The 21,489-nt window shown below is 47.5% G+C and overlaps 1 pseudogene; it reads right to left on the reverse strand.

Annotated features, from left to right (window-relative positions):
- Positions 1-12,469: 12,469 nt before the first annotated feature.
- Positions 12,470-12,617, reverse strand: LOC113456760 (annotated as a pseudogene).
- Between the last annotated feature and the right edge of the window lie 8,872 nt (positions 12,618-21,489).

Below are 21,489 nucleotides of genomic sequence, written 5' to 3' on the forward strand. Positions count from 1 at the left end.
AGAAATCCAACTGGGAATAGCACGACTTTTGAAACCTCAGAGCCTGCCTACAGTGACATAGTTCCTTCAGCAAGACTGCACTTCCTAAGCATCCCCAAATAGTGCTACCAACTGGGCACCAAGTATTCAAATACCTGAGCCTACGCAGAATATTCTCATTCAAACCACCACGACCAAATACATCCCTAATTTGTGTAATGGTTTTATCTGGTATAACTGTTGTTTATACTCTGCCTTGATCAGCCAAGACTCTGAGTGGCATGAACTGGTAGCCTCTCCCCTCCTTTTTAGGCCTGATATTTATATTTCTAGAAGAAATAAGGGCCATCTTCCATGTCTCTGTTCCCTTAGATCCCCAGAACCACCCAGAACACAGAATCTCCAACAAATATGTGTGTAAATGGAGACAATACTTTCGTTCTCGGCCACCCAGACTCGAGTAATCACATAGAAACTATATTAATTACAACACTGCTTGGCCAGTGACTCTGGCATATTTCTAGCTAGCTCTTACATCTTAAATTAACCCATTTCTATTAATCTGTGTATCACCATGAGGCTGTGACTTAAGGGAAAGATTCTGGTAGCAGCATCTTTCTCCTTTAGCAGCTACATAGCATCTCCTTGACCACACCTACTCTCTCTATATATCTCTGTTCAGACTTCCCACCTGGCTTTACTCTGCTAAGCCATTGACCAAAACGGTTTTATTCATCAACCAATAACAGCAACACATATACAGAAGGGCATCCCACATCATACGTGTTCTACCAGAACAGCAGGGTCATGGAGAATGTCCTTACCCTCTACCCTGCTCTTGAACCTCGGATGACTTACCCCAGACTATAAACACTTCCTTGTGGGTGTGAATAATTTATTTCCCACCCTGTTACTAGACCACCAGCAGGGGCCTTGTCTGTTGCCATGTATCCTCAGTGCCTAGCCCACAGATGAGCACACAGGACCTGCTCATTTTCCAACCAGTGACTGCATGGGTGAATGACTGAATGACTCTGCTCTGTTCACTTAAAAGAAGTTCAGAGTCCTGTCTCATCTCCACTTTGCTCCAGAGAAATAACGACACCTAAGTTATTACATGGTCATAATGGTGACGTTGTTGTGTGACACAGGGCAACTCACATAACCTTGAAGTGGCACATATTCTTCATATGAGCAAATGAATGAGGTGGGCAATGGATGATTTTTTTTTGTAAGCTGTCATTTCCAGTATTCTGGGAATCTGTAGAACCCTTCAAAGGTCCCTGATATAAAGGGGAGAGCAAGGAGATGCAGGCCCTAGTAGATGCAGGACCAAGAAGCTCTGCTTTCAACTAAGAAATCTTTATTCTAGGATTCTAGCACTTAGTCATAGGCCACACAGTAACACCATCATGCCGAAGATGGTCCAAATCAAGATAATGAAACCTTGTGATATATGATGATACATAATCTCTGACCTTAGTCCCTGGAGGCTGAAGTAGGCAGATCTCCAGTCTAAGACTAGCCTAAACTACACATTGAGACCTTGCCTCGAAAACCAAAGCCAGGCAAAAGAAGAGAGTGTGAGCTGTCTCAAACAGTAATGTAGGATGGGTATTGTTAATAAAGCAAATTAATATGTTGACTGTATAAAGTTATGAGTAAAAGGCTCTGGGTGAGAGGAAGAGAGGTTTCTTGGGCTTACTTAAGGTAAGTCAGGAGAACAGGGGAAAGGAGGAACCAGCTCTCCAGGCACCCATCAAGCCAAGGCAGAACACCGGGAGGGCTGGGAGTACAGTGCACGAACTGTTGAAGGCAATGACCTTTGCGTGGTGGGACTTGGGGTCACAAGCAGGCAGTCTACTTTCCTTTGGCGTGTTCCTGGCTTTGGAGTTTTTGCCTGTATGTGCTCTTTCCCTAGCAAAGGGAAACTCTCAGGTTTGTCCTCCTATAACTTCGCTCCCCATATTAATTTCACTAGAAGCTGCATCTGCACATCTACTTATTCCCATGTTCAACAGGCATCTGGCATTGGTCACCCTTGGCAGTGCCCTCTAACACCATCTCTGGGTTTGTAATTGTGCTGGTCAGTGTAAAGGTAATGGCATGACTCACGCAAGGGCTAGAACCGCTTTCATAATGAGGTGTTGAAACAGTCATGGGTGTGCAGCCCAGGCCAGTCTGCTGGAAAACTACATATATGTTCCTTCCACTACAGCCACTAGCCAATGACTAGTCAACTATGAACACTTGAGGGAGCTCGGCTGAAACTATCCAAGCATAACCTGGACCACAGACCTGCCCAGCAGAACCCTGAGCCAAATAACTGTTGCCAGACCAAAGTCTTAAGAGGGTTGTGGCTTTCTTGTCTTTTTTATTTTAAATAAGTCAGCAACAGGTAAATGACAGAAATTATATTAGCTGTGTAGCTCCTGAGTAAAGAGCTGTGGTTTTTTTTAACTTAAAAAAATGTAAAGGCCTTACAGCAAAATTGGCCAACTGTGCACAAAGGGTCACTTTTGTTTTGTTATTTGAGAAAGGGTTTCTCTGTGTAGCCCTGGCCCTCCTGAAACTTGCTCTGTAGATATCTGATGCCTCTGCTTCCTGAGCGCTGGAGTTAAAGGCAAGGGCCACCACTGTCTGGCCAAAGGGTCACTTTTTAAGTGAAATCTGTATAAAAGCTGTGGGATGGCTGAAGACAGCAGACTCTCACAGTAATCTCATAAAGCATTTAGAATTTCTCACCACAAGATCCCATCCAAACTGGGCGGTGGTGGCACACGCTTTTAATCCCAGCACTTGGGAGGCAAAGGCAGGTGGATCTCTGCGAGTTCAAGGCTAGCCTGGTCTACAAGAGCTACTAATTCCAAGACAGGCTCCAAAGCTACAGAGAAACTCTGTCTCAAAATCAATCAGTTAATCAATCAATCAATCAATCAATCAATCCCATCCAAAGCTTACCCGGCCATATTACTGTTGGGCTCTCTTGAGATCATATAGCATGCTGTAGTGACTAATTAAATTTCATTCAACATTTATGTATCTTTACAACACAGCTATATCTTATATTTCCCCACAAACCTTTTCTTAGGGGTATTTACGAGGCATAAGGTAGGAACATAGTTCCTGTGTTGGGTAGTTTTAAGTGGCTATGCCCCAAAATTCTGACAGAGGTGATTATTATTTTGGGCTCATGGCTTCAGTGGACTCAGCCTCTGACCTGCTGCCTTCGAGCGCTGTGACAGAGCATCATGGTAGTGGGAGCGTGTGAAGGAAGAGAGAGAGAGAGCTGTTCATGTCATAGCAGATGAGAGACAGAGCAACAGGAAACGGCCTATCTCCACCCAGCGACTGCCACCCGAACTTTCCAGGACCTACAAAATAACATCATCAGGCGGGGACCAAGTATTGAAAACACAGACTGGCCAGGGGCTGGGGGGCACTTCAAATACAAACCATAAGAGCCTCTTAGCTGAAGCCCAGCCCTCAAGATGGTCTCACGTCCACACTTATCACCTCACTGGGCACAAACAGCCTTGAAGATAAGTGTGGTTAACCTAACTTACAACTGAGGTCATGAGCCAAAGAGAAGCTCACGGATCTAAGTCCTCGTGTTCGGCATGCAGCTCTCCCACCCATGATCTTCATTGTGCTGCCTCTGAGAGACCTGCAGGCACGCATTGGAGAGACTTGTGCTATCAATGATGCTCTCCGACTCTAATGTCTGGTCCAAAAACCGAACGGTACCAACTAGCATTTACATAGCGTTTTGCTGACTGCTGGTCCTGTTCTGAGCATTGCGGGTGCATGACACATAGCCTTGCCACAAGCCCATGAGGTCGGTACTCTATCATCGTTGCATCCAATGAAGTAAGGCCCATGCTAAGTCAGATGACCACCATCACAAGCAAATAAGCATACAAATCCAAGTCTCGGGCCCAAGTGTGGCAGTTCCTTAGCTGATGTTCCCAGGCCAGGAAGGGACACTGCTCAAGACCACTGCACTGAGCACTCCAGACTGGTTTGTATACAATGAGGGCCTTCAATGCAAGAGACAGGACAGTTTCAGGAAACTGGAACCTGTGGTCACCTGAGTTAGGACGGAGATTATCCATCGGTAGGCCTCAGGCCACATCTAGTCCTCTCTGTTTGGATCACAGGGTATTTTTGGAATAAAATGGAGTTTGTTTTATGTTATACAACTACACAAGGGCCTGTCCTGGAGTGTGATAGGTATACCAAGTGACTCTCCTTTTGTCAGTGGGTATTAACTTCAAATAACTTCTTGTTTAGGGGTGGGACCCTGTGTCTACTTCCCCCTCAGTGATGGGACCCTGTCTACCTGTCTAGCTTCAATCCATGTAAGCCTTGTACATGGGCTCAGTGTGTGTGTGTGTGTGTGTGTGTGCGCGCGCGCACACGCGCGCATGCACGCACAAATACATTCACATTCATTTGTGTGTAGAGGCCCAAGGTTGATATTGGATGCTTTCCTCTGCTGCTCTTGCCTTCTACACTGAGGCAGGGGCTCTCACTAACCCTAAAGGGCATTGTTTCAGCTCTAACTAACCACCTTGCCCTGAGGATCCAGTCTCTACTTCCCACACACCGAGATTTTATAGGGGGACCACCATGCCCACCTGGGTTTTTGTGGGTTCTGGATAGTCCTCACACTTGGGCATCAAATGACCCATTGACTCATCTCTCCAGCCCTCTGCCCCACCCTGGCACTACTTAAAATGCCAGGAGATATAGTGCCTTGGGTGTGTGTGCATTCAGGTGTGCCAACAATCCAATGGGTTCCAGCTCAGCAGCCAGTAGCCACTGGGCCCTGCCATCGTTTTAATAGCCACCCTCCATCCCCCACAGTTCACATGTGTTTGCCTGTGCTAAGCCTAGCCTACTTGGCTCCTTTCTGTGCCTGACCAGATGTTAGGTGCACTCGAGTGTGTGGTCTAGCTTATCAGCATCACCCTGACTCACTAGAGAAAGGTTTCTCCACCTTTCCTGTACCCTTGAGTCACCCAGACAGCTCTGAATGGGGCCAGGACACACCTGAGCCCCGTAAAATGAGACTCTCTGGAAGTGGGTCTGGGGTACGAAATTCACCAGATTCCCAAATTCTCAAAGCTGACCAAAAGTTCAGCTCTCCTATCAATCATCAAGAAAGGGATCAGAATGCACAGGATGGGCCAGGCCAGAGCTAAGGGTCTACACCTCCTATCAGCTCCTAGGGGAAGCAATGCTTAATCTCCAGGGACCACACAAGAAAGGACCAAAGACAGCTAGCTCCTCCTGGCCTGTGCTCTCCTGGCCTGGTAGGTTTCCTATAAGTTCCTGTCACCTCTGCGACTGGCCAACACCAGTAACTGAAAAGCTCAGAGAGGGGTGAGGCCTCATAGAATCAAGAACACCTGACTTTTCACATTTTGCTCCCACCACCTCCCCGCTGCCATCAGGGCAACTCTCCCATCTATCCAAGTTCCAACATCCACTGTGTATGCCAGGAGAAAGGACAAGGGTGACACCCCAAGACAAAGCCAGCCCTTGCAGGGTTTGTTTCTGGGTGCAAAGGTGTTTCAGGTGGCCATTCTCTGTGGAAAGGGCTTCGGTGAAGGGCACATGGGTAGCAGTGAAGAGCTTGGGAACTGATAGAGAAGAGAAATCTGCATCAAGAGGCTGCCTCTCGGGCCCTGGGACAGCCCCCCTCTCCAAAGAGGGCACCCCACGGTGCCTGACTCAGAGGGTTGTGAGCTCAGCTCCAGGCTGGCGGCTGGAAGGGTGAGTCAGAGGGTGTGTGAAGCGAACTTCTTCCCTGGCCAAATATGGGCTCTCTGCTCTGGCTTGCCATTCTCCTCTGCCAGAGGCCGAAAGCTGCATCTGCTCCACGGGACAGTGAGGTCCCTGACAAAAATGGAAACTATTCCTCCCTCCGCTCACCCCCTCCACTCCCGGGCCAGTGGGTGGCATTTCGCTGCACACTCTCCTGCTACCTTGCAGCCTCTCCCACTGCACGGTTGCTCATCCCATCTCGTTATCGGTGGCATAAAACAGATAAGCAGCCCTAGCAGGCTTTGAAGCTGTGGTTTTCTCATGACAGAATCCTGCTGGGATCTCATAGACTCTTTAGAACCACAGAATGGGAAGCGAGGAGGAAGGAGAGTTCTCTCACCCACACACAACACATAGAACATGCTAGATCTGATCAACTATTCTGTTCCCTAAATGAAGAGAGAGAGAGAGAGATCCTCTGCCAACAGACTTTGAATTCCTTGAGGAAATACCTTACATAGCATACTTTATACGCCAAGCGCTGCTCTCAAAAAATCTCAAATTAGCTCACTTACCACGAGGCTTCACTCATATGTCCTCACCACAAGCCCCTGAGGGCAGTGCTATTATTAGACCCATTTTACAGATGAGGAGCTTGAGTCTCAGAGAGAGTAACTTACTCAAGTCACACAGCCAGCATGTGGAACCAACAGTCCAGTCCCCAAACCCCAGACTCACACTCGGTATACCCTGGACAGGACTGAATTCATTCTGTGTCTCTGATGTTCCTCACAGTGTCTGGTGCATGCTGGGTAATAATAACTGCGGACCAAGTGAGTAGAATGATTAGTGTCTGCTTCCTGATTAGACAATGGATTTTGGATGGGTTTGCCACGCCCATCCAACATCACCCAAAAGGTGCTGCGTCCTAAGCACCCCACTGATAACTCCATCAGTTATCCCACTTTCTAAATCAGCTTTAGAAATTGTCAGCTGGGGCAGGCGTGATGGCCCAGCAGATAAAGGTGCTTTGCCACACAAACCTGGTGACCTGAGTTCAACTCTTGGAGTTCTTGTAGAGTCAAATGGTAGTAACTCTTTACCAAGTTTGTTCTCTAACCTCTACACACATGCTGATACACACACACACACACACACACAAATTCTGGAATGCATAAGCACACACATGTGCACGCACAAACAATCATTTATTTTAATAATTTCATTTCATTTTAAGAAAAAAAAATTCACCAGCTTACCCAAATGCCAGAAGCTATTCTCGGGCCTGCTCCCTTCTCCCTGCCCCTTCCCACCAGGCAACTGACCACCCTAGGTGTCGCTGGTGCCTTTGAAGTCAACTCTTAAGATCAAAAATGTAGCCCAGCGGCAGAGCGCTTACCTAGGATGGACAAAGTCCAATCTCGCAGCACTACAGGAGAAAGAGATACCACTGTACTCACGCCCCACCTCTGCCTCTCAACCAAGCTGGGATTCTCTCTTCTGTCTTTGTTATCTTTGCAAAACGGGTAGCAGAAGAAGAACCCAACAGGAGTCTTGGTCGTAGAATGTGGGGCGAGTCCATCTAGAGCTCTAAGTCCCTTATCCACACCTCGGTCTTCCCCTAGCCTCATTTCCTAAAGGAAAGAAACAGCACAGGCCCATGTAAATCCCACATAGGCAAGTTCTGTGGCCTCATCCAAGATGGACACAGTCTCCAGGGGAGACGATCTCAGCTAATAGAACAGTGTCCACTCAGGAGAGCAGTAGCCAGGAGTCATCAAGGAAGCCCAAGCAGCATCAGGGGCTGTCCCTGCGAAATAGGACATACTCAGTAAGTATGGCCACATACGTCGTTGGAATCCATTCTAAATGGTGCCATGCACACAGCTCTGTGTGATACATGACCTCAATCAGTTTTCCTCTCCAAAGAAAACTATGACTGCACTGGCTTTGCATAAGTTTTGGTTCCCTTTCCAATGTCTCTCTGATTATCTGATCGTCCTTCACAGTACCCTCTACGGGCTTACGCAGCAAGCCAAATGATGGAGCAGACAATGGGCGTGGCAAATAGCAGGAAACGTCATTGCTACAGAAGATGCAGAGGACCAGTGCAGAGGCAGACGGGATGTGATGTGAGATCAAGTTCGAGCCTGTGTATGATATTAAATTCCATCCTCCAGTCCTGCCATGTCCCCCCACCTCTGTGTGTGTGTGGGGGGGGGGTAGTAGATATTAAGGCCAGTGTCTCACACATGCTAGGCAAGCACTTGGTCATTGAGCTACGACACCAACCCTCTTTTCTTTTCTTTTCTTTTTTAACTTTGTGTTCTGAGACAGGGTTCACCAAGTTGTCCAGACTGGCCTTGATTCCGTGCTCCTCTCTGCAGCTCGGATGAGAGACCTGAGCCAAAAAGAGCCCTCAGAGTACGGAAAGTTCAAGGCAAATTACCAAGTGTAACAATTCTGCATAACAGGCTGTTGAAGGCTGGAGTTCAACAGCATCCTGCCGGCTGCCTTGCCAGGAAAATGTAGCAATGGAGAGAGGAAATATTCCTGCTGGGGGTGGGGGTGTGGCTCTCCAAAACGTCAGAAAATGTGAAAGAAATAATACTGTACTTACACGGCTAGCAACTTACTGGGGTGGTAAAATATCACCTGCTTGGCCAATATACGTTGAAATAAAGGGAAAAACTTAAGAAACTAATGCTTTAAGCCAGGTGTGGTGACTCAAACCTGTAATGCCAGCACTCAAGAGGTAAAGCAGGAGATTGATTCAGATTTGAGGACAGCCTGAGCTACAGAGTGAATTCCAGGCCAGCCTGGGCTACAGAGTAAGGGCCCTATCTCAAATATCTCTCTCTCTCTCTCTCTCTCTCTCTCTCTCTCTCTGTGTGTGTGTGTGTGTGTGTCTCACATATATATATACATACATATATATATATATATATATATATATATATATGTATGTATATATATATTGGTTTGGATTAGGTGGTCAATAAATTACAATGCACAGGCCAAGCTATGAACAGTTTTATTGCCTCACGGCCACGCTTGTTCCTTTACATATTCTGGTCACTTTTGTACGGAGGTGACTATAAAAGAGAGTTTATGGCCACCAACCCTGAAACAGAAGCTGGGTGCGGTGACACAGATCTACAGACCTATAATCTCAGCACTCCGGAGACTGGGGCAGTGGTGGGTCAGTCATGTTCCAGCCTGCGCGGTCCCTGGCCTGTGAGACCAGACGTACCAAGTGGGACCCGGTTATTACAAAAAGGTCCTGGTGCCTGCTTAGCAACTGCCCTTTCTCGCTGATCCCTCTCCAGCCCCGTGTTCTGTCATCATTGCGTGCTGTTAGACAAGTCAAGACCCCGTAATGAATAGCCCAGAAACGTGTTCAGTAACCCACACGGCTTCCGGGGGTGCTGCCTCTTCGCTCCACAGAGAGATGATCTACACTGCCGGCCTTGTCTCTAAGGCGTGATGGAAAATTTTCTGAAGTCCTTAAATTTATTTTTGTTCTCAAACAAGCTCTTACTCCTGACTCCCAGGCTTGGTATCATTTGTGTACAAGAGACCCGCCCTCAGTGAACATCTCACTCGGGTTAAGGCAGCGTCAGAGAGCGCTTCTGCCTCCCTGGGCCAATGGGCTCATTTCCCCTTCGACCTTGATGGGACCTTGCAGCCTTTGTTTGCTCTGGGCTCTGCGGTCTTCCCGAATTTCTTCCGTACAAGTCCACAAACGCTCCTTTATTGCACGGGGCTTGGCTCATCACCTGCTATTGACTAAGCCAAGGAAACACTGATCTCATTCTCAGTGCCCTGAAACATTTCATTCTTCATTGTTCTTTTAAATATTTCACTTTCATCACCATCTGCCGGTAAATGTCTCGGTAGAGGTAGGGCCTATGAGGCCACAGCACCTCGCAGCCCTGTTTTTTTTTTTTAAAAAAAAAAGAACAAAAAAAAACAATTAAATTATTAGTATTCTTTTATGTGGCAAGACCGTGCCTGACACATAGTTAAGTCCTTATTGTGTTTTAGTGGAGTGCCCAAATTAAGAATTATTTTTTTATTATTATTATTATTGTTTACCATTTTCAACTGTGCTCTTGAGAATTCATTAGCTTTGCAAGTGACTTCGATTTTTGTATGTAACCAGGGACTGGGATTTTTTTTTTCCTTGAAATTACTAGGTAGTAAATGTTTTAGACTTACTATGTAGTCTGGGATAGCTGCAAACTCCCCGCCCTTCTACCCTAATATTTTTTTACCCTTGGCTGTAGGCATTTGTCTTATTTTGAACATAGTATTTTTATGAATTCTTTAAGAATTTTATACATGTACATAATATATTGTGATCATAGTCACCCCTGACTCCTCCCTCTAACTCTTCCTATATCCACCCCCTCTCTCCCTGCCAACTTCAAGTCATTTTCTTTTAATAACCCAGTTGGTAGAGCGCTTGTTTAGCATGTACAAAGCCCAGGGCCATTTTCAACACCACAGATAACCATGTGTAGGTCCAGTGAGATAACTCAGTGGGTAAAGATATTTTCCATCTAAGTCTGGCAATAGGAGTTTGATCCCTGGAATCCATGCAAAGGTAGAGGGTGAGAACCAACTTCATAAAATTGTCCTCTGACCTGGTCACACACAGCATGACCCACATACACACCCACACCCTTGCTACAAACACATCATGAAACACACGCGCAACAGTCAATTTTTATTTTGTCTGTTTCTTTCACTTTTTAAAAGATGTGGTGGTCCAGGCTTGTAACCCCAGCACTCAGAAGATAGAGTCAAGATCAGGAGACAAGGTCATTTTCATCTATATAGTGACTGCAAGACCAGCCTAGCACATAAGACCAACACACACACACACACACACACACACACACACACACACACACACACACATCCCTAAAGGATCTGCTTTGGCCTATGGCAGGGAAGAATATAGCAAGGCAGGAAATCCAAGCAAAGATAGAGGAGGAAAGAAGGCAAAGTCAGGGAGATGCCATGCAGCTGCCAAAGGAGAAAGACACTGGTACCTTACTGGTAAGCCACAGCCTCGTGGCAATACACAGATTAATAGAAATGGGTTAATTCAAGGTGTAAGAGATAGCTAGGAATATGCCTGAGCCATCAAACAGTATTGTAATTAATATAGTTTCTGGGTGATTATCCGGATCTGGGTGGCTGGGAAGTGAAGGCACAATCTCCATTTACTGGAAGGAATCTTATATTTAAAGATTCTGCCCAACAAGATGAGCAATGGTGTTTAATTGATCCTGTCTCACCCACAATGACCTGACTAACATTCTAGATGTGAATTCTATTCCTAAGGCTTGCTATCCTGTCAATAATCAGACGCTTTCTAGAATAGGCTGTCAGATGTCATGGCGATGAAATGAGCACATGGTTCCTAATGACATAATCCTACGTATTCAAAACCTAACTTGAGATTGACTTTATTTTGAACCATGTATATTGGGGGTAGGTTTGTGTGTGAGCGCAGGTAGCCATGGAGGCTTGAAGAAGGCACTGAGTTCTCTTGGAGCTGGAGTACCAAGTAGTTGTGAGCCACCAGTTATAGGTACTGGGAACTGAATTCAAGTCCTCTGGAGATCAAGAAACATTCTTTATCTTTTTTTATTTCTTTTTTTTTCTTGGTTTTTTTTTTTCTTTTGAGACAGGGTTTCTCTGTGTAGCTTTGGAGCCTGGTACTCACTCTGTAGACAGGCTGACTCAAAGAGAGCCACCTGCCTCTGCCTCCTAAAGTGCTGGCGTTAAAGGTGTGTGCCACCACTGCTGGGCTTCAATAAGCCCTCTTAACCAATGAGTCTTCCCTCCAGCCCTCAAAGACTATTAAAACAAACAAACAAAAACACCTACTTTAATAGTTTCAAAATCACCCACACAGCTCCTCGTCTGCTTGATCAAAGTCGTCTCCTGTGGAAATTCTACCAAGAATGAGTTTGAGGAATTTGGGTCCCCCACATGCCTGCAATCAGGCATTGTCTTTGCTGGGCAGTAGGGTTTATTATGAAACTCCATTCTGGAGATAATGATACTGAAGTCTGAACAAAGCTTACGTTGCTGCACCTCTGGTTTCCCAAGCCACTCTGAGAGAACGGCCTCGGCAGGAATCTTTGGCACTGAAAGAACAGAGATCTATGCAAGGGGGTGTTTATTGACTTACACGGAGCAGTCAGCCTGAGTAGCACTGTGTGAACAAGTAATCTACAGGCCCTTGAGTTCCTGGGAACCAGGAGTGACATCAGGCTGTATTTCCGGAGGTTGACCAGATGAACCACCTCTTCAACAGTGACACCTGCCCCAGCTCTCCCTTTGCTCTGGACTCCTCCTCCACATTCTTGAAGCCGAATTAGTCTCCTCGCAGCTCCTGAAATAACCTGTGTCCTCTACTGCCACTGGCAACGTCTGCCATTCTGGCCTCCTACCTCCCCCTGAGTTGAGAGAGGGGACACCACTCATCCCCTGGGCCTCCATGTGTCTTATTTTCTCCACGAGTCCTTTTGCCCCCTCTCCCAGTGTGCCTGCACTCTTGCATATTCTGTCTCCCTTCCAGTGGTTCTGTCTTGGTTAAAACATCTGGTTGTAAGAACAGAAGATAAAGCATCGTCCCAGAGACCGATCTGCCGGGGTATAAACTTTGGCTCTTCCCTTTTTTGGTTTTCCTTTTTTCCAGGGGAGCGTACAGATGCAGTCCCCCACTACCACAAATTATGCAGCCGAGTTTCCCACATTTGAGGAAATGGCAAGAGTCAGCACATTCGGAGCGCAATGGATAAGCCCCTTGGCTTTTCCTTTTAATGGCTCTTTGACCTGAGCAAATTCCTAATCTTTAAGCCTCTGTGATGACTGGAATGTCCCTCACAGGTCAAGCATAGTGTTCCAAGCACTTACACAGAATCAGGAGGATTATAAAAGTTCTAGGCCTTCCTAGTTCACAAAATGAGTCCATGTCAAGCCTGGGGTACATGGTGAGACCTTGCTCCCCCAACCCCATACCCCAGCCCCCACCAAACCAAAACAACAACTGTAGAAATTAGTGTAGAAGTTTCCTAAAATCTATAACTATTTTTTTTTAAAAAAAAAACTGAAAATAGAATTACTGTCTGACAACTACACCATCCCCGTCTACATCCTGGATAGATCCCAAGTCCACAGAGATATTCACTTGCTCGTCCCTTTCCACTGCTGGTACCAGTCATAGATGCCAGGAAATGGAACCAGCCTCCATGCCTGTCAACAGACAAGGGAATGAAGACAACATGGGCCATAAATACACTCTGTGCAGCCCCAAAGGAAAGTGAGATCATGAGGGGCTGGAAAGGCAGCTCAGCAGTCAAGAGCACTTGTTGCTCTTGCAGATGACCTGGGTTTAATTCCCAGTACCCACACGGCGCCTCATTATCATCTATAACTCCAGGTCCAGGGGATCCAACATCCTCTTCTTAACTCCACACCATGCAAATTATGCCAGACCAAGTCCTCATGTTTTCTCTCATGCAGAACCTAAATTTAAATTTCACATATACACATATGTGTTTATGTATGTGGTGTATGAGTTATGAGACTAGAAAGGGGGTCATGAATGGGGAGGAAGAGATCTTAGGTAGATAGAAATAGAGAAAGCAATGGATTACATGCATAGAAAATCAGTAGAAGTCTACCTAGGGAAAGAAGGAGACCAGACAGAGGTGGGAGGGGGAGGGGAGTGGCAGAACAGAGAGAATGAGAACACTATATGAACGAATGTGTGAAGATTCTATGGTGAAACACCTCACTTAGAGTCCTACCTTTAAAAAAAAAATCAAAGAAAGAAGAAAAAGTATTCCTCTAAAACTCCTGGGTTTGAGTACTTGGTCCCCAACTGGTGGTACTGTTTGGAGGTGTTGGGGGGGGGTCACAGACCTTTTGGACATGGGGCCCAGCTGCAGTTATTAAACCACTAGAGATGGGCTTCAAAGGTTACACTTGCTTCTGCTTCAGCCTGGGCTCTCTGCTTCCTGCTTGGTGTCACATGAGAAGCAGCTACTGCAAACTCCCACCACCATGGACCGACCCAATCCAGCCGCCAGGCCTCCCACCACAATGGACTGTACCCTCTGAAACTGTGAACCAAAATAAGTGTCTTCCATTGAGACACTTCTGTGGCGCACTTGGTCCCAGGGATAAGAGAAGCTACCCAACCTCAGCGGAAGCCTTCCCTGGGATGAGAAAACTCTTAGAATAATGCCCGGAACAAAGCAGATTCAGTCGTGTGGAATCCGCTATTTTCTGGTCCACCCCTTCCCTAGGCTGAAGTTGTGACTGCAGAGGTTGTGTATCTACCATCTCTTAGCACGGCACCAGGCCCAGAGTGAATCCTCAATAAATACTTCCCACGTGAATAAATGAATGTGGGTAGCACTAGAGGCTGCCCACACCTGTCGAACCCCTGACTCAAGGACCCAGTGACTCAGTTTATTTGCTCCGAGATGCGCAACAGATAGGGAGAGCTGCTTTCAGTCCCCACTGTGGAGCTGGGCCCCCAAGCACAGTTGCTCATCCTACTAGAGTTGGGCAATCCCAGGTGGCATGATGCTGCAGGGACACTCTGTGTTGACTAGTGGTGACCTGTCTTTATGGCTCGGAACCTACTGGAAGATTTCAGGGGCTAAGACTCAACAAGAGCCTCGGCAGCTACTTACAGCAGCCAGCCCCTGAATCACCAGCCCCTTAGCTGTGTCCTGTGGCCTAGAGCTGGCTGCCCTTGCTCTCCGACTGCTGCAGGCCAGGTCCGCCTTCCTTTCGGTAGTCAGAGGCCACCACACCCTTTAGAGAGCTTCCTGGGTGGAAATCCTTTCTCTCCGCTCTGAACTCCCACTGCCCTTTATCTCCTCTGGGCACCTGGCATCTTGGAGTTCCATTATCTGTGAAGCAGATAACAATGTCGGCTTCAGAGGTAGGCTGTAAAGAGAGTCTTGCTTTTGTAGGCACTTGCTTAGGTATTATTGCATTGCCTCCAAGTGCCCAGAAGCCTGGGATTGTCAACTCCATCTACTCTGTGGCCCTGTTCTCCATACAGCACCTGGTTCCTAAACTTTCAATCTACACACAGTGGCTCAATCAAAGAAGCCAACCAGGAAAGAAGTCAAAGGTGGCAATGGAGCAATGAGATTCACGCCAACAAAGGAATTGTCATTTGGGGATTTTCCTTTGTCTTTTCTCTCTCTTCACTCTTTCATCCTCATCTCTTCTTCGTTCTGTTCGCAAACTGGAAATAACTGCACCAAGCCAGCCACCTCTCTCCCAGAAAAGGAATTTACAGCTGCATAGTATCTCAGGGTTTCATGTCATTAACCCAGGAACATGAACTTGGCTGCACAAAGACATACATATGTATTCACACCCTGGGAGTGGTTTGAAGAAGGGAGTGGGTGTTCCAGTGTCCCCACGTGCAACGTGGGCCTGGGCTGCAATCATTTACCTCCTTCATCCTCTTGTCCCATCTCGGGAGCTTCCCTCCCTGACAGCCACATGTCACCACCTGTACACAGATACAACAGAGGTCACCAAAACTGATTGTTGCCTACTCTTCAACAAACAAGGACCTCTCTTCCCACATGACTCTGGAGGAACCTACAGGAAGGCCTGGAGAATTTCATGTTAGGGTGGCCATGGGTAGGAGTCACGGCCTGATGTCTTAGTAGTTGTGGACAGAGGGAACATGTCTACTTTGGAGTCTCCGTTGTATTCATGGAGACCTGTCACTTTCACAAAATATCTGTCCTGCCTCCGCCCTTCTTTTCCTTGCCTATGTCCTGAGCTGATAAATACACACCCAGATTCTGGGTAAGGTGGTGCTGGCCAGAAGTTGCCCCATCTACCTTATCCCCAACTCACCTGCCACATCCAGGTCTGTCCCTTATACACTCAAGGGTGAGGCTCAGCTCAGATGGTTACAACTTGTTGGGGTGAAGCGAGCTGACTTGCCTGGCACTTGAGGCCGAGCCAAGCCCAGGCCACCCAAAGAAGCCCAGAGTGGGTCTTTCAGGTAGCAGGATGCTGAGGTGAGAACATGGGAGAATCTGCCAGACTTCATAGCCCCAGGCCGAGGTCTCATCTTAAGACTGTGGCTAGTTCCAACCCAGAACCTCAGTCCCTATCTCTCTTCCTATGGCCCTTGCAAGAGGGGGCAAGTGTTCAGATATTGGATGTCAAGTGGATATGCCAAGTACTGTAATTGATCCATCTGAATCTAACCAGCCCTTGTGAGATGCACCAATACTTTATGTGCCTCTATAAAAGAAAATAATGATAGTTGCTAAAGAATGGCAGGGACAGGTCTTGGTCGATTAGAATGTTTGCTACTTGCTGGAATCTTTTTAAGGTTTGTTAAGGATGCACCCACGGAAAGGAAAATATGAATGAAGTAGATTGCTTACAGCATCCTAAAGTCTGCTGCGCAGTTATGGGGACCTGAGTTTGGCTCCCTAGAACCCACATGAAACTTGTGTGTGGTGGCATGGACCTCTAACTGCGGTGTGAGAACAGTCTGAAACATATGGGTGCTGGCCCTTTCAGCATCCGACTCCTCAGGCTCCTGCCTGGGCCACCTAGAGCCCAGGAATGGCTCCAAGGAGGAGGGTACTCTTCTTCAGAGAGGGCCACACTCTTGTCCCAGGAGTTCTCCTGATCAGCTGATGTCATTTTGCGTGATTGACATGTAAACAGTGAACTGCATCACTGACACAGCTCCTTCCTTCCTCAATGTGATAAACGGTGGAATCCTGATGATGGCTACTAAGTACTGAACAGCTAGGACTTTGCAAGATCCATGCTAAGTCTACACCTTACAGGTAGCTCTCTCTCTCTCTCTCTCTCTCTCTCTCTCTCTCTCTCTCTCTCTCTCTCTCTCTCTCTCTCTCTGAGACATGTAATGGCATGCCCTAACCTCATGGCCTTAGGTGTGTGCCATGCTCACACTGGTGACATGCTCTAACTCACTTCATGCTCCCAGCACACCTGTAAGGTAACTGATACTGTTATTGTTTTGCCTATGAGGAGGGGAATAGGTCATGGACACGGGTTGATTGACTACAATAAGTAGAAAACTGGGATCTGAGTTCAGAAGTCCAGTTCCAGGGTCCACAGTTAGACACCCCCCCACTCAGTGTTCTATCGATGTGCCCATTATACAAGTAAGAGGCCTACTTTGTGTTCAGAGATACACAAGGTAAAAGCTCAATGCCATTTTGTCTGCCTCCAAAGCTCATGTCAATCATCAGCTTTCCAAACTAGGTATTTGGCTAGAATTCTGTAGTTCGGCATCCCGGGCACCATGTAATAAAACTAACTGTCTTCCTTTCCTCTTGAAGATGCAGGTGATACATGATGGTCGTGGCTGGAAGATCTCATTCCTGCTTCTTTACTCATTGAAACCATTTCTAAAACATTCCTGATGGGTGAGGTCCGACCAAGGGTCTTACACAGTAGCAGGACAATCAGACTGCAGCCAAGAGATTTAACTGTAACCAAAAAGGACAAATCGCTATTAACGGCTCACACCATCCTGTCTACCATGCAGGGACATGGCTCCAGAAGTAGAGCTACATGCAGAGGAAGGGAGGTTCTCTGCTAAGCCACTTGATAGACAGCCACAGAATCTTGAAGAGCGAGGATTAACTAATTTAAAAGTAATGTCTTTGCAGCCCCATTCTGTAGCTCTCCCTAAATCTTCTGGGAAATTGGCCACGCTGGCAACGTTCTTGTGGAATGACTATTAGTGGATCTTAGAGAAAGGTGTTGAGTCCCACCATCTGTGTGAGTACATGGGGCAGGAAAGAGGATGCAGGAGAACCCAGCTGAGTCCAGGGGACACAGAAGCCTACTACATTAGCATCGATGCGGAAAAACTTTGTTGTTTGTTGACCGCCAGTGCCTAAATGTTCTGACTTTCAAGGACTTTCTGTCCAAGTCCTTACTGGACTCCTGCACCCCCTCGGCCTCACGTGACTCCAGACCCACAATCTGGGCTTGGTAATTGGTTTTCTATTGAAGGACTTGAGAATGACCTCAGCTCCGGGGCTATCTCCCACAGATGAGTTTCTAGATTAACCCTCCCTGCTCTGACTCCAAGATAACTAAAGAAGCCATAACTGAGCTGGGTGTGGTGATAAACACCTGACAGCCCAGCACACAGGAGAAGTTTCAGGAGTTCAAGGCCAGCCCCTACACCACAGTGAATTTGAAGACAGCTGGGCTCAAACAAACTACAACATTAAAAATAATAATGATGATGATGATGAGTCTTTTCAAAGAATCTCTGGGACCAGAGAGATGGTTCAGTTGCTAAAGACTAGACCCACAACCCAAACATCAGGTGTCCCAGGATGACAGCAGCCTCTCTCCATGGCTTAGAGACTTTTTGGAAAGACTCACAGCAAAATCAGCAGACAAAGAGAGGCATCAGGTCAGCCTTGGAGACACAGGCCCAAGCTCCTCTTCAGATGGAGCTCAGAGTTCCTTCTACAGATGAGAAGGGACAGCCTGGGTCTGTCTCTGATGGTGTCACTCTCTCCAGGTCTACGGTCCCTGCACAAAGAACTTTTGCAACAAAGATGTGCCTGCCCCTGAGACCTCTGCAGCTTCAGCAAGCACCTCCAGGCTGCCTCTTCTACCACAGCCACAAGCTCTTTCCTGATAGCTTGCATGTGGCTTTCCCTGCTGAAAATTTTCAAATGCCTCTGTTGTCTTTCACAAACCTCTCCCGTGGCTGGGCAGGGACCACCTTGCCAATGAGCACGTGGCCTTCTCACTTCCTGTCTTCTCTCCCCTCTTCCTTCCCAGTGTTCTCCTAAGCCTGCCCCCGGCTCTACAATTCCATGACCGCTAGCGAGATGCCATGGTCTGTATCTGGAATCCCAGCATTAGGGAGGCTAAGGCTGGCATTCTGAGCTAGAGACCAGCTTGAGCTGCAAGATGAGACTCAGTGCCCCCTAGCCCCACTAGTCGATCTACACAAAATAACAACCCGCTCACCTATCTGTGATATCATGTGAGCGGTCCTGGATTCTGGGAGTCTACAGGTCACATGTCCTTCCATCACACGTGGTGGGCCAGGTACGGGTGGGCCTGATTACTGTCATGTGTCACCTCATTCAGCCTTCTTCATAACCCTGTAAAGCCGATAAGGACAATGAGTCCCTGATGGGAAAACAGAGAAGAAATGGCTTTGGCTCCCCATTCAACACACAGTTTTGGAATGCTTGCGCATAACAAGTATTATATCATGGATTCAAGTTAAAGGGAAGCTGTGCTACCTCCCTGAGGCCTTGCACCATTGAAGGCTGAGAAGTTCTTCCAGGTGCCTGATCTAAATTCCTTCAGCAGCAACTCAAGCCTGTTCCTACCTCCCCACCCCCACCCCCATCCTCAGATAAGTACAAAAACAACAACAGTTGCTGATGAGATCGCCAAGCCTCAGTTGCCTCACAGGCCTGAGATAAGCCCCACAGAACAGGCTTTCCTATCTCCCTTGGTGTAGCCTCCACCCAGCACGTCACCAGCTCAGCCCCTGCCCAGAGCTAGCCGAGGCCAATAGCTTCAGGGGAGTCTGAACTCAGGAGGCAGGATAGAGAAAGCTGAGAGCTGGCAGCTCCCCTCAGCTGCTCACTTTTGGGGACGTGGCCACAGGTGACATCCTGTGAGAAGCTGTGTTGCCTCATCTGAGAGGCTTCCCCCAGTTAGGAAGGCATAATGGCCGGTAGTGCGCATGCGTGAGCTCTGCGACATTCTCAGGTACTCCTACGAGATACAGGCCACAGAAGACGCCTCTTCTGGGGCTTAGAAAGGAAGAAAAGGACCACTGCAACCATCCAGTACAGTTTGTAGATACTCATGCCTGTGGGACACAGGACAGGCTCTGTAAATGTCTGATGAGGAAAACACTGGAAAACGTGAATGCAAGGGGGGGGGTAAGCAAACTAATTAGCATATGAAATAAGTAGACAAGGGAGTGAATGAGTAGACAGAAGAATGAATCAAAATGAGTAAGTAAATGAGTGCAGCAAGGAATAAACACCCGGGGCGGTTTAATGAATGAACCTGAGAGGTAAGAGTGACGGGATGATTGAATGAAAAGCATGAACCGACTAACAGAGAGGATGCTGAATGGGTGGACGGGTGGATGTGGGGTGGACTTGGATGGGCAAGAGGATGGACGGATCGTAGAGGGATGAAGGGATCATGGCTGAAGTGAATAACTCAGTTAGCGATGTCTTAGAGACAGGCTGATGATGGAAATTGTGGGCTTCTGTGAGGTCAGCAGCTAAGCCTGCTCAAGTCCTTGTGTTACACTTTCAGCCATTAGTTCACTGTCTATACAAAGAATCCCCCTAGATAGGCTGGAGTCGGGGGGCAGGGGTGCCTCCGTGCTTGCTGCAGTCATGAGGTCCCCAGAACCCACGTAAAAGCCAAGTCTAGTGGTGTGGACATGGACTGCAGCACTGAGGGAGTGTAGACAGAGCTAGAAAGATCTAGAGCCAGAAAGAGTCACTGGCCAGCAGAGAGTAAGCTCTGAGTTCAGTGACAGACCCTGTCCCCAAAAACAATATGATGAAGAAGAGACAAGGAAGACATCCTAACATCAACCCCTTCACAGGTAAGCACACTCACACAATGTGCACACATAATACACACCACACACACACACACACACACAGAGGAATTCTCATAAGCATGTGTTGGATGAACAAATGACAGAGAGATAACCCTTAGCTATCTTTAGTGCGTTACACAGCACGAAAATCTTCAGAGATTCTTAGAGTCAGGAGGGTCTAGTGTCAAGTGCACTTTGCGTGTCCTAAGATGCGTGTTCCAGCAAAGGGCTCTTAACCTCTAAGAGACTTGCTTCCTCTTCTTTAAGGGGGGGGGGGGCATCCTTGGCTGCCTCACAGCACAGCAGGAGGGATTAGAGGAGACATTGTGCAAGAACCCTCAGCAGGCATCTAGCACACAGAAGGCGCTGGGTAAGGAAGCATTTCCTCTCGGACCCCAGACGCATCCCTTCCTCTGTTGGCCCAAGCCCACCAGCCCCAGTGTCCTCTGAAGCTCCTCCTGCTATGAGCTCATGGTCTTTTAGGGAACAGATACAGCGCAGGCCGCTCTACTAGGAAGTAGGGTGATGAAAGCTGTAGGGTAAACTGTGCACATTGCAACATCTCGGCAGCTTTCGGTCCAAGACCACCAGCGACTTCTGTTTCAAGTAGAGCGCAGAAGGAGGAACCAAAGATTCATTCTAGGGAAAATCAAAGAAACCTTTAAAAAACAAAATCAGTGGGATGTGGGTGCTTTAGCCGATCAGCTGAGGAACTGTGCACGGAAAAGTGACCTTAGAAGATGTGGGGGAGGAGCAAGATACATTGTTTGGAAGGTTAAAGAACTTAACTCAAAAATGAAAAGACAGTGTGGTAGATTAGAGAGCCAGAGTCTGAAAGAGACATGACCCAAGCTTCCCACCTAAATAAACACCAGCCAAGACCCCGTTTGCCAAGGTGGACTCTGTGAGTTGAAGACACCAGCTAGGACCGCATCTGCCACGGTAGATAGACTCTGTGGGCTGGAGATACCAGCCAGGACCCCATCTGCCATGGTGGGCTCTGTAGGCTGGAGATGCCAGCCAGGACCCCGTCTGCCATGGTGGGCTCTGTAGGCTGG

This window comes from Microtus ochrogaster, chromosome 15 (genome assembly GCF_000317375.1).
Source record: "Microtus ochrogaster isolate Prairie Vole_2 chromosome 15, MicOch1.0, whole genome shotgun sequence".
Taxonomy (NCBI): domain Eukaryota; kingdom Metazoa; phylum Chordata; class Mammalia; order Rodentia; family Cricetidae; genus Microtus; species Microtus ochrogaster.